Below are 16,780 nucleotides of genomic sequence, written 5' to 3' on the forward strand. Positions count from 1 at the left end.
TCTAGGAGTCATGCGTGGGCACCAATAATTCAGAACACATTCCAAGTGATTAGATGTGCTCTCAGGATTGTGACCCTTAATATTTAATCAAATTAACTCAGGATAAAAACATAATAGATATATTGTACAAATATTGTAGATCTTACTGTATGACAGGCCTGATGTGAGCTTCATGCTTAAACACTTGAAATAACAGCACTCTATAGTAAATTCCATTATTACTCACAATTTATCCAGGGCAAAATGAGGAGCAGAGAGATAAAGTGTCTTGTCCAAGATGGAGAGGAGTCAGGACTCAAAGTCAGGGTATATGACTCGGGTTCATGTTGTCTTTTATTTTTTATTATTGGAGGTACAGTCCTCACAAGCCCCTTACCTGTAATTTCACTTTCCATTTTTTCCAGTTACATGCAGTCAACATGGTCTTAATAATTCAATGAAATTTTTCAGAAATAAACAATTCATACATTTTAAATTATGCACTATCTGAGTACCATCATGCAATCTCACATTATACTAGTCTGTCCTGTTCAGGACATGAATTATTACTCTGTTCAGCACATCCACACTGTGTATGGTACCCATCCACTACTAATGTAATAGTCATATCAGTCACCAGATGGACCATCATGCCAGCAGTGCTGTGTTCAAGTAACACATTTTACTTAAGAATGCCCCCAAAGTAATCATGCAAAGAAGGCACCAACACATATAACATGAAAAGACAAATTAATTCTGGCACTAGATGGTAATGCTGCTGGGAACACAGGAAAAAAAAATAGTATACATAGGGTTTGGTGCTACCCATTGTTTTAAGCATCCACTGGGGATATTGCAACATACTCCTTGCATAAGAGGGAGGACTATTATATTCAAGCAAAAGCAAAGGTTATGTCCAAATGATTTTATATTTGAAATACCAGTATTAATAAAATCATTATGAAATATCATAAATTGAATACTTTTTTATATTTGAATGATTTTTGAAGCCATCATATATATACACATATATATGTGTAGATAGATAGATATACATACATACCAGTTTTACAATCCCAAGAAGCATGTGGATGGTGTTACCATCCCCATTCTATCCAGAAGGAGACAAATCCTCAAATAAATTAAATTTGTCTCAAATTCATATCAAATTACTTTTCATGTATGTCTCCTCTAAAGGATTGTCTAGGTAGCTTTCTCAATTTTCTGACCTCCTTCACATTACAGCAATGAACTATTTCAGGAAGCTCCTTTACTTGAAGTATAATCCATATTTTCATCTGACTTACATCATATGACTTATTGACAAGGGAGCTATTGAGATGGCTAGTTCAGGGATTAGTATTTGAATCTTTGCTATGGTGTTACTTCAAGTATGGCTTTTGGCTAAGAACGTGGAAAAAGGTGATGGAGTTGTCAAATACAAAGATCAATCTATAAGAGAATGTACACCAAAGCATTCTCTTCAATGCCGTTTGTTAATAGGATATTTTCTTAATTCCTTTAAAGAAAAGTCCATGTGGGTTAGCATCATAAATCTTAACTCAGAAATAGTAACTATGCCAGGATTTCCCATACCTGCCCCAAGGGTTGAGAATAGAAATAAAATTATGCTTTAGATGACAGTGTCATTTGCAGAGTATTATTATAAGGATATCCTGATATGTTGATGGTCTTTAAAATATACTTCATGCTGCATTGTATTCAGTTATAAGTAGTTGCATTGAGAGTTCAATGGAGAGTGAGAGGTTGGTTGGTTGTTTTGTGTACTAATAGCATTCCTCTCTGCTTTCGTTCTCAGCACTGCCCTTCATTGTCTTAATTTCAATTGTCCACGCTACACTCATATCAGTACAGCTAGATATTCCTCCTTGCAGACAGGATTATTGAACTAAACGGGAAAAGGAAGAGACCAAATGCTGAAACTAACGAAGCATCAGCTTTGGCATCAGTAAGCCATAACTTACTGACTCCTGAGAGACCTTAGGCACAGAATTCAACCTCTCTTGTTTTAATTTTATCATATGAGAAGTAAAGAAAAATGCATTAATTTTCTGTGTGTAGGAATTAAGTGAGATTTGAAAAAAAAAGTTATGGAACATATTGTCTAGATAAGAGTCGATAGTCAATAAAAGTGCAAATTCCATTTGGCCTTTTCTTTCCTTCTATGCATATGAGAAAGAATAGATCTTACCATATCCACAAACTACTCACATAAATACACACATGTGCACACACACACTTGGATCAGGTAAGAATGGTCCTAGTCTGTGCCCTTCTAAGAACATGAACCAGTAGTTCTCAAGGGTTCTGAGAAAAAAATTTCCAACACTTGCAATAAGCTCTAATCCCTTAACCCACAGATGATCCATATTCTGAGTTTCCGTCCAAAACCAAATCTCCTTCACTCCTGCCTGCCACACCTTGCCTCACTCATCAGATATGCTGAAACACACTGCAGTCCCTGATGCATTCTATGAAAGAGGGTTTTAACTCCTGATTATTCATCCCAGGGGAGAACTATTTTCCTGAAGTGTGCATTCTTCTGTATGTCTCCTTTGTCTTTTACGTATAAATTCCCTCTATGGTCATAGTAGTCAATTTATGCTAACTCCCCTTAACATTTGTAACTTACAGATTCCATGCTGAATTCTGTCAGGAAAATTCGTTAGAAACTAAGATTCAGAACAGGGAGCCCATGAGCCTAATAAATCAGAAAATATTAACCATTTCTTTTCCTTTCAAATAATTTCAGAAGTGCACTTAAGACCAACCTTCTCTGTATGGTAGAGATGCAAGTTGTCTACAGATCTAAATCTTTTGTTGATAGAGAATTTTAAACAGGGATATACATATTATTTTCCTGTCTCCTTTCTGAAATTTAATCTCACTTGTGCTGGCTGGTTGTCGGGATGGTGTAGTCTGAAGATTATTGAACTAAACAGGACAAGGATAAGACCAAATGCTGAAACTGCTTTTATTCTCAGCACTGCCTTTCATTGTCTTAATTTCTATTTTTTTTTGACGTCACTGGACCCTAAATTTGCTGACTCCTGAGTGACCTTGGGCACAGAACTCAACCTCTCCCACTTTAATTTAATCATATGGGAAATTAAAAAAAGGCATTAACTTTCCTTTAAGCTGTCATTTCCTAAAGGTTCTACTGGAGTGTCATAATCCACATTGACCTCAATCAAATGTCTGTATGTTAGTATTTGAGGTTGGAAGAGTCACATTTTCTATGTTGCTCCTATCCATGTGGCTTCTCAGCATTCAATAATCTAGCTCAGGATTTTTCACATGATCATGGTGGAGTTTCAGTTACATCTACAATGAGATTTCATTGGAATGGGTGTTCTTTTCACGTGATCTCTTTCTTTTTCTCACCTCCTGGAAACCAGACATGATGATGTAGAAGATGCAATTGGCCTGTGTGTACCTTATCCATAACTAAAAGATTATCTAGTCCCTTGAAAACTTATGAGGAATTCAAATAACCCAGTGGCATGACCTAGTCAACTCAGGTCAATTGTTTAAGACACATAAATAACTCTTTTCTTCTTTAAGCTGCTGTGTTATTGAGTCTCCTCATACTCCTGAAAAAGCACGTGGAAAACAAATCCAACGTGAATTCTTGAGTGAGCAACATAAAGATGAAACATATTAAGTTCAAAAATTACAGTGTCTATAACCTAAAAAGAAAATGTAAAATAGACACATTACAATCAATGGAGTCCAAATAGGAGATGTTTCAGTCAAATATCCCATTACAAATTAAGGGGTTTAAAACAAAATGGACAAACCACTAATGCTATCTCTAAGGATGAAAACTATCCATGGGAGGTCTTACCTTGATATGAAACACCACAACTATGAATAATGAAATTAAAAAGCCAATATAATGACCTGGGTTATAAGTTCGTCTTATGGAAAATACAAAATTACCGTCTTCACTCTGAAACCTTAATGAGAATATTGATTATTAAATGAATTGTACCATTTTCTTTATACTTATTTGTATATACCGCATGGGCAATTGCAATTTCTGTGTTTTACAGGATACTTGAAGTGGGAGAGTTAAGGGATAACATTTGAACATCCCATAAAACTTGAATCCTCCTTCTCTGAGGGATAATTACCTGTGGTTATTGAGTACAATTTGCTAGAATGTTGTTAGTGTTTTTAGTTGTTTTAGAAATAGTCTCAAAGCTGTTCCCAGGAAGGTAAGAAATAGGGAAGAGATGGGGGGTCTCTCCTTTTTTGACAGTAATAGAAATTTCTAATTCATTCTCCAGAGGCCAAATATGTTAAATCTAGCCAAAATTAATATCTTATAATCTATTAACTAGGAGAGTGTCCTGGGGGGGGGGGAATAATACATATTCATATTTTTTTTTCTGGAAGGAGAATGTGAGAGTTTTATTTAATGGTGAAGCTAGCCGCAGATACATATTGTCCAAAAAACAGAAAGAACCATGTTTTACTGACTGTGCTAAAGACCCTCATACACTATTTTGAAATTGAGTTTTCTTCATTTGGAAGTGGTTCCATGGTTTTAAATTCCCGTTTTCTCACCCATGGTGTTTCTTATTAACTCCCCCCCACCCCATTGTGCTTGCTCATTTAATTATCTCACCTTCTCTCCTGTGTTCCAGTTTCTAATAGGTTTTCTTTTCACAGCTCACTGGGTACCCCAGAGTTTCTGACAATAAAAGAGTTGGGCTTCCGCTTAAAGTGTACTAGAGCTGGGAGGGACTCAGGGATTCTCAATTGGGACCCCCCTCATTCTGTTCTCCAGATCATGAAAGTGACGTGCAAGATGGGGATAGCTCTGTCTAATGTCATTAAATAATGTGTGCCTGAGGGAGGAGCAGATTCCAGGGCCCAGCAGGAATCATCAGCAGAGACATGTTATCAGCATGAAGCCTCCACTGGCTTTTCCTTTCTGAGTTAACACGGCCCTGAATGTAATATTTCGCAACTCTCCAATATGAACACTCAACAGAAGCAAACGCTTCCCTCATTTTAAAGAACAATTCCCAGTACGTTAAAATGATTAGAAAATGATGACTAAAAACAAAAACAGAGGACGACTTTTCCTCTTTGTGACCTTGGTTGTCATTTATTCTTACCTACTCAAATCCTATCCTCAGGAGAGCTACACCTAACAATCTAGAATGATTTCTTCTTTTCTGTAATTCCTAGAACAGAAGGAACCATTCACTTCTTGTGTGGCAGTGAAGTGAGAATTTTTTTCTCCCTTCTAAAATGCTTTTCAGTTTCTCTAGATTCTTCTTTGACTTTTCATCCATAGACAGTCTCTTCCCTTGAGCTGGAAGCCAGGCCTTGTGTAAGGTATTGATTTCTCCATAATTCATGAGTGCAGGAAGCTGACATTGGTTGAGTACTTATTATGTGCCAAGAATTTTATGGATATAGTTTAATTTAATCTTTATGAAAACCCTTGAGATAGGACTTAGTACCCCCACTTCACATAAGAGGAAAACTAAAGCACAAAGTTGAGATGAGAGAACTCCTCTAGGGCTGGGGTTGGGGCTCAGTGGTAGAGTGCTCACCTAGAATGGGTGAGGACCTGGGTTAGATCCTCAATCCTCAGCACCACATAAAAATAAATAAAATATAAAGATATGTCCAACTAAAAGATAAATATTAAAAAAGTAACTCTTCTAAGAACTAAAATTTAGTGAACAACAGAACAGGCATTTAAACCAACCTCATCTATCTCCCAACAGTACTCTTTTTCCTAATTCTGTCAGCATTTTGTCTTTACAGTTTGTCATACTCTAGGAGATTAATGAACTCTTAACTGTAAGAATACTTACAATTTTTAGAATTTAGAATGGATGCATATATGTGTGTGTGTGTGTGTGTGTGTGTGTGTATATATATATATATATATATATATATATATATATATATATATCCTCATTCATGACTGTAAACTGTAAGCTTCTAAGCAAGCTGAATACTTACAAATGCAGTCTTTAAAGAATTGATTTTATTTTTTGGTCAGTATTTCTTTAAAAAAATACTTACTATGAGCAGTATCTATGTGTATAGTACATATCTAATTTATGTGTTGAAATGGAAGAATATGCTCAAACCAGGATGCTAGCCAGTTCTCAGAGAATCTACCAGTTATTCCATGCATTGCCTAAAAATAGTTTTCAATGCAAGGGTTAACACAAAAAACTATAACAAAGACAGTAAGTGTAGCATTTTTTTTCTTAGATATGAGAAGGGCCATTTAAACAAGAAATAATTTTAACCAAGAAAATGAACCTAATATATTGGCAAAGTAACTCTTAAAATGGTCGTGTTCTGCCAGCAGACATTGTGACTGATTGTGACATACAGACAACAAACATGAAGCTTACAAAAACATAATGTTCTAAAATAGAACCATTTAAAAACAAATCTTTGTTGTTATCTACCTAACCTCAAGCATGCTAGATATTCCGAAGTATGTTCAGACATATCATTCTGTTAATCTTATTTTATTTTATTTGGTAATGGGTATTGAGCACAAGGGAATAATAAATTATTAACCAGTGAGCCACATCTCTAGCCCTTTGCATTTTTATTTTGACACAGGGTCTCACTAAGTTGCTAAGGCTGGCTTCAAACTTGCAATCCTCCTGCATCAGCCTCCTGAGTCCCTGGAATTACAGACATCCACCATGGTGTTCAGCTCATCCAATAATCTTAAAAGTTGTGACAATTTATAGCCACCTCTAAATATTTCTGCAAATGTGTTTACATTTGAAAGCTGGAATAACCTAGGCAGAGTTGCGGGACTTTTTCTAGGAGAAGAAATGAAGTCAAGAGGAAGATTCAGAAAAGAGGTTCAGTATGTAAGGCAAAGCTTAGTTAATCACATGTTGAACAACATTTTAGAACAGAGGAAAGATTAAATCAATCAATCCAGGGATGATTCCTAAAACACATTTTTTAACATCAATTTAAATGATCATGAATTATTTTATTTCATATTTAGTAGCTGGGCATGAGAATAGTGGCAGTGGAAATGCAAACAAATCCAATAAACATTGCCCATCTTTAGCAAACAGCATTAGGGAATGCATTCAGAAAGTGTTGCACATTATATTACCTGTCTCATCATGTTTAATAATTGCAGTATCAGAGGTTGTCCAGTATTTAAGAATAGAAATATATATGCAAATTATTAGAGTTTTCTTAAAATCACATTAATAATAGTGGCTTGTCTATATACATAATCCATTAATATTCAATGACAATGATTGATAGTAATGTATCATATCATAATGCCATACTTCATTAAAGAGATTTTTATTCTCCCTATTCTCTAACAAATATTTCAATAATTTATTTATTAATAAAATATCTTGCATAATACAGGGACCAGATCTAAGATGATATGAACAAATAGCAAGTGCCTTTGCATGATGGACTTTCCGTCTAAATCAAGACCTTTCTGAGAAAGGTGGGAGCTGAAAGAGAGGCCTCAAGCCTCAAGATAGTAATATTAAGGGAAGCAGTTTGAGGAGATGATGTTTTAATACTGAATTACATTTGTTTATTTAGCTACTTTGCAGTAATACCATTTGTATTCAAAGAGAGATGCCTTCGTAATATTTTACATATATTGTTAACTTTCTACAGTTGTAAAAATATCATCACTAATAGACTTTGTTCCACTGCACTGATCTCTGCCTGCATCTCAGAGGAAGAACCTAGCCAAGAGCCAGCATTGGACAGATACTTACTAGGTCTGAATTAGCACATGAACTCTGGGATTACCTAAGTCAATAATTTACCATGCTCTCGGGGCACTCACAGCCTGGGGCACCCCACAAAGTGAGTTGAGAGCTTATTCCAAGAAGAAATTGCATCCATCTTATGTAAACTTTCCCAGCCGTCACCTCTCAGCATGCCACACTCTGCAGTGACATTCACTCAGTTGTTCTCAGGGTGTGCAATGACTGTATACTAGAAGCAATCCTGGACTGCTGAGTTCTGTCCCTCAGAACTTCCTTCTTTCCTTCTACTTTATTTTCCTCCTCTTCTTCCCTCTCCCTCTCTCTTTCTTGCTGTCCTTCTGCCATCTCCTCCTTTGTCTCTTGTCCTTTCCTCTTTCCATTCTTTTCGAATGCAGATATTTATGGATAAAACATAGCATGAATCCTAGAAGCTCAGTATTGCTGATGCTGACACACGACAACTCATACAACAAAGTTGTGTATCACTGACTCATAAGTTATGAATAGCAGTTTGAATGCCAACAGAAAAGGTAGAAAGATGATATTAGAAAAAAAAAATAAATTCATCAATATTCAATGGCCATCACTTGAATTCTTAAGCTCTCCTTCCACAAGGAAATAAAACTGCCTATTTGAAACACAAAGGAATAAATAAACATAATCTGAGTGATAGGTCTGATAAAACAGTCGGTTTGTGCCAATGTCTGATCCTAATTCTTGGACCCCGCATCACTCCATATAGTGGGTGAAACATGACCATAACTATGTATTGTTTTCTTGTGTATATTTGTAGAATTTTAATGTATATTCCCATTACCATAGTAAGCATATGTTCAGCATAATTTTAAATAAAAGTGAAAATGACATATTTCCAGAGTGGTTTATTGATAGCTGTCTTCCTTTAAAAATAATTCCAAGAAATGTATATTTGATCCATGCAAGTCTAGTACATAATATATAATAATAGTTGTGTGAGCGATTTCTATAGTTAAGCATTACCTACTCTTCTTGATTGATTAAAATAGCAGCAGCTACCAGGAATACCCTGCAGACCATCCAAGTTTCTGTTGTTGGTGGTATTTTTTTTCTATTCCAAAAGATGTTTTATGTTTTTTTTTTTAATAATTATTTGGACGGAAAGTAGAAGATGAATCTAAATAGTACATTATTTCAAGACCATAAAGTTATTTATAAAGTATTGGTATCCTATCTTAGTCATGAAAAGCTTAGACAGTCATAAATCATCTGGTCTTTGGATCAATGATTTTGTTGCCAGGAACTCACATGATAACATTATTTTTACACAATGATACATTTATAGAAACAACAAGAATTAGAAATTACATTGTTAAGAAAAAGTGACAATTTTTTAAAATTTATATACCATATTAATTTCTCTGTTTAAAGATATGAAAATCTTTGAGAATTATGGCATGGAAATTCTAGGAATAGTCTCATATCTACCCTCAAAAATATTAACCACTCTATTCCCAGAAATGGGTTTTAAATGACTCTTGGGCCTAGATTGACTGTTGAGTATTGAATCATAATATGTACTTCACAAAAGAGCACTGAAGTTTAGGACACTGTGGTCCAGATCACATCATATTTGATTGTTTCAAGGCCATCAGTTTGTAACTATGTTAACAGTTATTTTACTCAGTGAAATGTAATAATGCAAAAATCAGTAGAATAATGAAACATTCTAATTGCAGCAACCCTGGACTGCTGAGTTCTGTCCCTCAGCCTCCCTCAGTCTTCTGCAAGGACCAAATCAGCATTAGTTGAACTTCAGTGCTCCAAGCAACCAGTTTGAGATCCAATAGTGCAGATTATAGTGTATCCACAGGAGTTTGGGATAAGATTATAACACTCCTTTCCACATGGTGGTGTCAAGTCTTTTCTGGCCATTTAAATTTAAAATAATTAAAAATTGAGATAAAATTATAGTTTTGTTGCCTTGGTGGCATGTTAACTGTTCAGTAGCCACATGTAACACAAGGATACTGTGTTAGACATCATGCATAAAGCACAGCTCTATCACAGAGAGTTCTTCAGACAGCAAAGTGAGCTTTACAACACAAAAAACCTCTTACTTATCAGCGCATACCCAGCACTTAGCACAAGCCATAGCCCATGCACGGGAGATTTATTGGAGAAAGCAGGTACATAGCTATAAATACTGTGTGTGCTCCAAGGAAACAAGTAGGGAAATGCATCCAAAGCTTGACCTGTATGACCTTAAAAGGATTTTTCTAAATGATGCCAAATTAATGGGTGGGGGTGTAAAAATGTGTAGTTGTCTATATTTAAACCTGCTAGAGTTATTGGGAAAAGACTGTAGGTCCCTGTTTGCCTAGAATACAATATATACATACATATATATAAAATATATTATATATTATATACATATAATGTATATAAACATTATATAATATAGAATATTCTGTATAGAATAGTCATTAGATATATTCTATATATATAAAGAAATATATATATATATATATATATATATATATATAGAGAGAGAGAGAGAGAGAGAGAGAGAGAGAGAGAGAGAGAGAGAGAGAGTAATCTAGGGTCTCAGGAAAGGCAGTTCAATGTGCCTATTTCCCTGAAACTCTGAGTATGCAAATGTAACACCTTTAAGCATTTTCTCTGCCTCATACACATTCTGTTCAACCACATTGGCAGCAGGTGGCTTTAGCAGTGTTTCTCAGGTCATTACTCTAAAGACTGTTCTGTTTTTACAACATCTACTTTTACCCTTATCACTTCAACTGTGCCTGTGTTCAGATGCTTCTGCTGAACTCCAGATTCCTGCTACCTATAGGACAGCAGAGCTTGCCTGATCTTGGCACCTAGAAGGCAGGGCAGAGGGCAAGTCTGCCTTATTCAAAAATGTGTATTTGACTGACAGGTCTTGTGATGTACTCACACATGTTTTTTGAACTCACTAAAACTAGTACTTTCATCTTCTTTGTATTGATTGCTTTCCCATCAAACTTAAAAGCTCATAGTAAACCAGGTAAAGAGTTTCCATAATGGGTCAGAAAAACAAAACCAAATAATCAAATAAAACTGAAAGCTACCTACTCCAAATCATTAAGTTGAGCTCAATATTTTGTTGTAAAAAAAGCAACAACATCAACAACAATGAAAGCAACAATTATTTTGTCCAAAGCAGGAGAGAAAAATGGGAACAGAAGAATTCAAAGATGGAACCTAGAGAAAGGAGTGGCTTTGTTGTAGACATGGAATTCTATTTGCAGCACATTCTCTGGTGCTTCAATCTGGATTGCTCACTGGTGATATTATGTGGTGTGATATCTGGAGCAGTGCATTGAGAAGAAGCTGCAGATGGACAAATGCATGTACTTTGTTAGGACATGAATATAAACAGCTACAAAAAGCCCCAGCAAATGCAGAATAGTGTGTCTCTCCAATGCTCCATGGGACCTCAAATATCTCATTTAACCATAGATAATTTACATTCTCCAATGGCCCCAGGGTAATATATTCTCACTGAACTAGCATTTATGTATCTTTAAAATCCATAAAGCAGATTATAACATAAAGGCCATCATTTCATATTAAAAAGAGTAGAAGAGAATTCCAAATGTCTTGCCATGAACTAATAAGATGAATGAAATTTGGAGTGGCATTAAGCTAAATTACATAGAGCTTAAAGCTCAGATATACGAGAAGTTAAATCTATTACTTTGGTTTCTATAGATCTCCAGTACTCATACCAAAATGAGAAGGTAAATCCTTGCCGTATTTGTTATAGTTTTTCCATTGTTCCTTCTTGTTCTTTTCTCAGGATCATGCAGTTGAATGGCAACAAATCTACTTTCTTTCAAAGTCAAAATGATTTAGCCTTTAGCCACACAAAAGCAAAATGAATTTTAGCAGATCAGTGAGGTCTATAGAGAGTTTTTCACAACTAAATACTTCTAAACATTTAAAGAAGAATTAATACCTATTTTTTTTTTTACAAATTCTCCTCGAAAAATACAAAAAGAAGATAAACTTCTCAATGCATTTTTAAAGACAATGTCATCCTAATACCACAACCAAAGATGTCACAAGAAGACAACTAGCCAAAAAGATTTTTTTAAAAATATGGCAAGAATATATTAAGCACAATGTTAGTAAACCCTAATCAGTAGCATATAAACCAAATTATATACTATGAGCAAGTGAGATTTATTCCTGGGATACAGTGTTGAATCAATATCCAGAGGTCAGTTCATTTAATATACTAATAAAATAAAAACAAAGTCATATGCTTATCTCTGTAGAGCAAAAGAAGCCCCCGATATTCTCTCATTATAAAAATATCTGACATACTAGATAGAAAGGAATGTCTTCAGTCTACTAAGGGACATCTACAACCCCACAGCTAGCATTATAGTTCATGATGAGAGATGGATGCTTCCTCCTCAGACCAAGAACAAGTCTGAGAAGTCTTATCTTGCCAATTAAAATCAACATTGTCCTGTTATAGTTAGGATAAACAAGCAAGAAAAAAAATAAAGTCATCCAGATTAAAAAGCAACACATAAACCTATCTCTATTTAGTGACAACATGATCTTGTACACAGAAACTCTAAAGGAACACACGTAAACACTATTATAATGTCCAAATAAATTTGGCAAATGTTTAAGATACAAGATCAGTATACCAAAATCAAATGCGTTACTGTATACTTACAATCAAAAATGAAATCAAGAAAATTTCATCTATCAATACTTTAAAATAATGAAATATTTAGGAAATATTTAACAAAAGACATGCAAAAACATACTCTAAATACTAAAACGTGTTTAAAGAAATCAAAGACTATCTGAATAATTGTAAAAAACAGTTTATATTCTTGGGTCGGAAGACTTAACATTGTTAAAATGGCAATACTCTCAAAAATTGACACAGATTCAATTATGTCCTCATTAGAATCCTAGATGACTTCTTTTTATAAGAATTGACAAGATGATTTTAAAATTGATATGGAATTGTGAGGGACCGAGAATAACCAAAACAATTTTGCAAGAAGAACAAAATAGGACTCGAACTTCCTTAGTTAAGTTTACTATGAAGCAGGGGTAATCAAGTCAGCAGAATACTGGTCTGAGAAGAGACGTACACATAAATGGAATAGAACCAACCTATTCCAGAAATAAACCCACATATCTATGGTCTATCAGTTTTGGATATGGTACCAAGATCTTTCAATAGGTAAAGAAATATTTTGAGCAAATGTTGCTAAGAAAACAGTATAGCTACCTGCAAAACAATGAAGTTGAACCTTCAACTCCAATCATGTATAAAAATGTTACTGAAAATAAAACACACATATAAATATTACAGACAAACACATACAATGTTTACAAGAAAGCATGGGGGGAAATCTGCATCACTTTGAGCTTGGCAGAGGAATCTTTTATATAACACCAAAATCAGGGGGAACAACAACAACAAAAAGATGATTGTATTTAGTCTAAATTAAAATCTGTTGTGATTGAAATAATCCTATCAAGAAAATGAGTGAAAAGACAACCCACAGAATGGGAGAAAATATTTGCAAAATATTTAAAAATTATATATCTGATAAGACACATGTATCCAGAGTAGTTAAAGAATTCTTGTTATAGTGATAGTTGTACATATCTGTGAATATCCAAATAGCAATGGAATTGCACAATTTAAATAGGATTATTGTATAATATGTGAATTATATCTCAATTAAATTTTTAAAAGTGAAGAAAAATAAATAGTAATTTATACGGGAACTGGCTAACAAAATGATGTAGAGATTGATAGAACTAAAGAAAATTTGATAAAAAATAAGAATTTTATGGAAGAAGAAGGTAACAATGAGTCCCACTATTATATGTAATAAGGGATATGCCAGTCTTGCCTACTGTAGCCCCAGTTTGGAGAGGTATTGCTCTAGGGTGTTTCCCTTGGTTGTATAAGGAAGAGGTAAAGAATTGCTCTCTTGCTTGTCACTAAACCTTGTCCTAATCTATTCCTTTTCTTCACTCTTGTCCCTCAGATCAGTTTTTCACTATTACATATAGTGGGACTCACTGTTACATTCTTTTTAAAGAAAAATAATTTCTTAAGACTGTATCAATGAGCCCCATTATTATATATAATTATAAGGTACAATAAAATACGGGAAAAATCCATAATAATTATTTCTTTGGGTAGCTTTAAATTATATTCCCCACACTTTTCAAACGTAGCTAACTTTTAAGATTACATACCCAAATCTGTTTGGTTTTCATTCTGGTTCTCTTTCAATTCCATATGAATTTTAAACCATATTGCCAATTCCTGTAGAATTCTTTCCCAAACCATCAATTTGGTCTTGTTATGCCTCAGTTTTATTTTAAACTTAATATGAAGCAATAGCATTATGTACTAAAGTACATTGCAAAAAAAAAAATTAAACTGAATATAATTTGAATGTCTAAGTTAGGGGAATGTATAATTAAAGTGGTACACTAACATTATTGAAACATATGGTAATATAAAAACTATTATTACTATTATGATTCTCAAAACACAGGATTATTCTAATATATTGGTAAAAAGTAGAAGACAAAATTGTACATATTTTATCCTTACTATATCAGGTGGGTAAAATATTTAATAAGTATAATAGCTACCAATAGTTGTGTTAGTTCTGTATTTGAGGATGTAATAGAAGCTTTAGAGATGTTATAAAGCTAATCACTAAGACATTAAATATCATAGATTTTAAGCCAGGCATGGTGGTGCATGCCTGCAATCCCAGAAGCTTGGGAGGCTGACGTAGGAGGAACATAATTTCAAGGCCAGCCTCAGCAACTTAGTGAAGCCCTAAGCAAATTACCAAGACCCTGTCTAAAAAATAAAAATAAATAAATAATAAAAAGGGGTGGGAATGTTGCTCCATGGTTAAGCACCCCTGGGTTCAATCCCTGGTTTAAAAAAAAAGCCATTAATTTTAAGATGTATGATCAAATTAACAATAACTCTTGGAAAGAAGGGAAGGAGAAAATGAAGCAACACATGCTAAATTCATGCAAATCAATCACAAAATTCCTTTTGATTTTAGATTTATAATTTCTAATCAAAATATCAAAAACTGCATTTTCCTAAGTTAATTGGGTCAGCCTTTTTTTTCCCCAAACTTTTCATGAGGTTAAGTTAGACAGTTGTTATGAAAGGACATTTGTTATGTCCTTTCAAAATTCATAAGTTGAACCCTTAACCTTGAATATGTATGTATTTGAGATACAGCTCTTGGTAGATAATTAAGGTTAAATGAATCTGGTTCTAACAATAGAACTCATTGCCTTATAGGACAAGGGATATAGATCCTTCCTCTTCCTCTGACTCTACCTTTCCTCTCTCCTACACCACCCCCCACTACTGAGTTAAGGCTATGTTTGAAGACATGTTGCAAAGGCAGCTATCTATAAACCAGGAAAAGAGACCTTACCAGAAATCAAATTGACTGGCACCTTGATTTTGAGCTTTGTAACCTCTAGAATTTGTGAGACATTTCTTTTAAGTCACATGATCTGTTGTATTTTTTATGGTAGCCCATGGCTAACATAATTTGTACTTAGAGTTGTAATTTTGCAGGGGAGAAGGGTCTTCACTCAGTCTTAGGACCTTTTGACATCCTTGATGATTGTTCTTGTTAAATAGGCATCACTCCTTGTTAGATATGAGGCAGTGAATTTTATCAACTGCATAGTCACATATCCATCCATCAATCCATCATGGGGTACCATACAGAACCACTCTCCTAAGCATATGTTGACAATCTAATCCTTAATGTATTCAGAGGGATGTGTGGGAGATGATTATCTTGGAGAGTGAATAAAATTAGTGCCCTTTTAAGAAAGACACCAGAAAGATGATCCCCCTTCTCATCTTGTCTTGCTCTGTCATGTGAGGATACAACACATTATATGTGGACCAGAAAAGTAGCTTTCACTAACAACTAAAACAGCTGGCACTTTGATGTTGGACTTCCTAACCTCCAGAACTGGAATAAATACCTTTCTGTTGTTTGCACCACTTTGGCTATGATATTTTTATTATAGCAGCCAGAACTGATGAAGCCATACATCAGTTGGACAATGTATATAATAGAACTCTAACTACTCTGCTGATTGAAATTTCTACCTTCTAGTATTTTTTCAGGGGAGGTGTGAGTCTACATTTAAGCCAAACAAAAACATCACCTTGTTCTTTGATTTTTGTTTGCCCTATTTTTTGATAAGCTTGAGTTCAGGACCCCCAAAAGACCATAAGAGACCAAGATCGATGTAAGTAGCAAAGAGGCATTTATTGCAAGCTAGCTCCATCCTCCGCATGCACACAGCAACTGGTGACGCTGAGAGGCCCTGAGCTCAGGGTTTGCAGCAGTTTTATACACTCTTAGGGGAAGGGAGGGACTTTACATACATCATAGTATATCTCAGCAAATCATCACACACCGCAGGAAAATTATAAAACAACTCTAAAACATGATTAGCATATTCACTGGTGGGAACAAGTGGGTAAGAGTGATTAGTTAGTACAACAGGGGGATTCATTTGAACTGATTGGTTTAAGCCGCTTGGGGAGTACAGAGTACATGTTGAACTACATAGTTTCCCAACATGTTATCAACCACCATAAACTATTGGGAGGGTCATCTGGTATCCCAGGCATTTTCACTGTCTCATGCTGATTGGTGGCTGCTAGGAGGTTGCTATGGGTCCTCACCTAGCCTGACTGAGTCAGGGACACCTGGCGCCACAGATCTCTCCTGTTATTTGCAGACAAACAACTCAGCAGGGTGGGTATGTGCCTAGGAGTGCTCTGTGGGTTTTTCCAAGGACAAGGGCCACACCCTTTTCCTTAGACAGGCTTTGCTCTGAGGTAGAGGCTAGTTCTCAAAAATGGAGTCACATCAGTTTCTCAATTTTCATTGGCTTTTCTCTTCCTTTTTCCTTCAATTGAATAAATA

Source organism: Marmota monax, unplaced genomic scaffold (assembly GCF_021218885.2).
Source record: "Marmota monax isolate L192 unplaced genomic scaffold, Marmota_monax_Labrador192_F-V1.1 WCK01_AAM20220418_F8-fsc00024, whole genome shotgun sequence".
NCBI lineage: Eukaryota > Metazoa > Chordata > Mammalia > Rodentia > Sciuridae > Marmota > Marmota monax.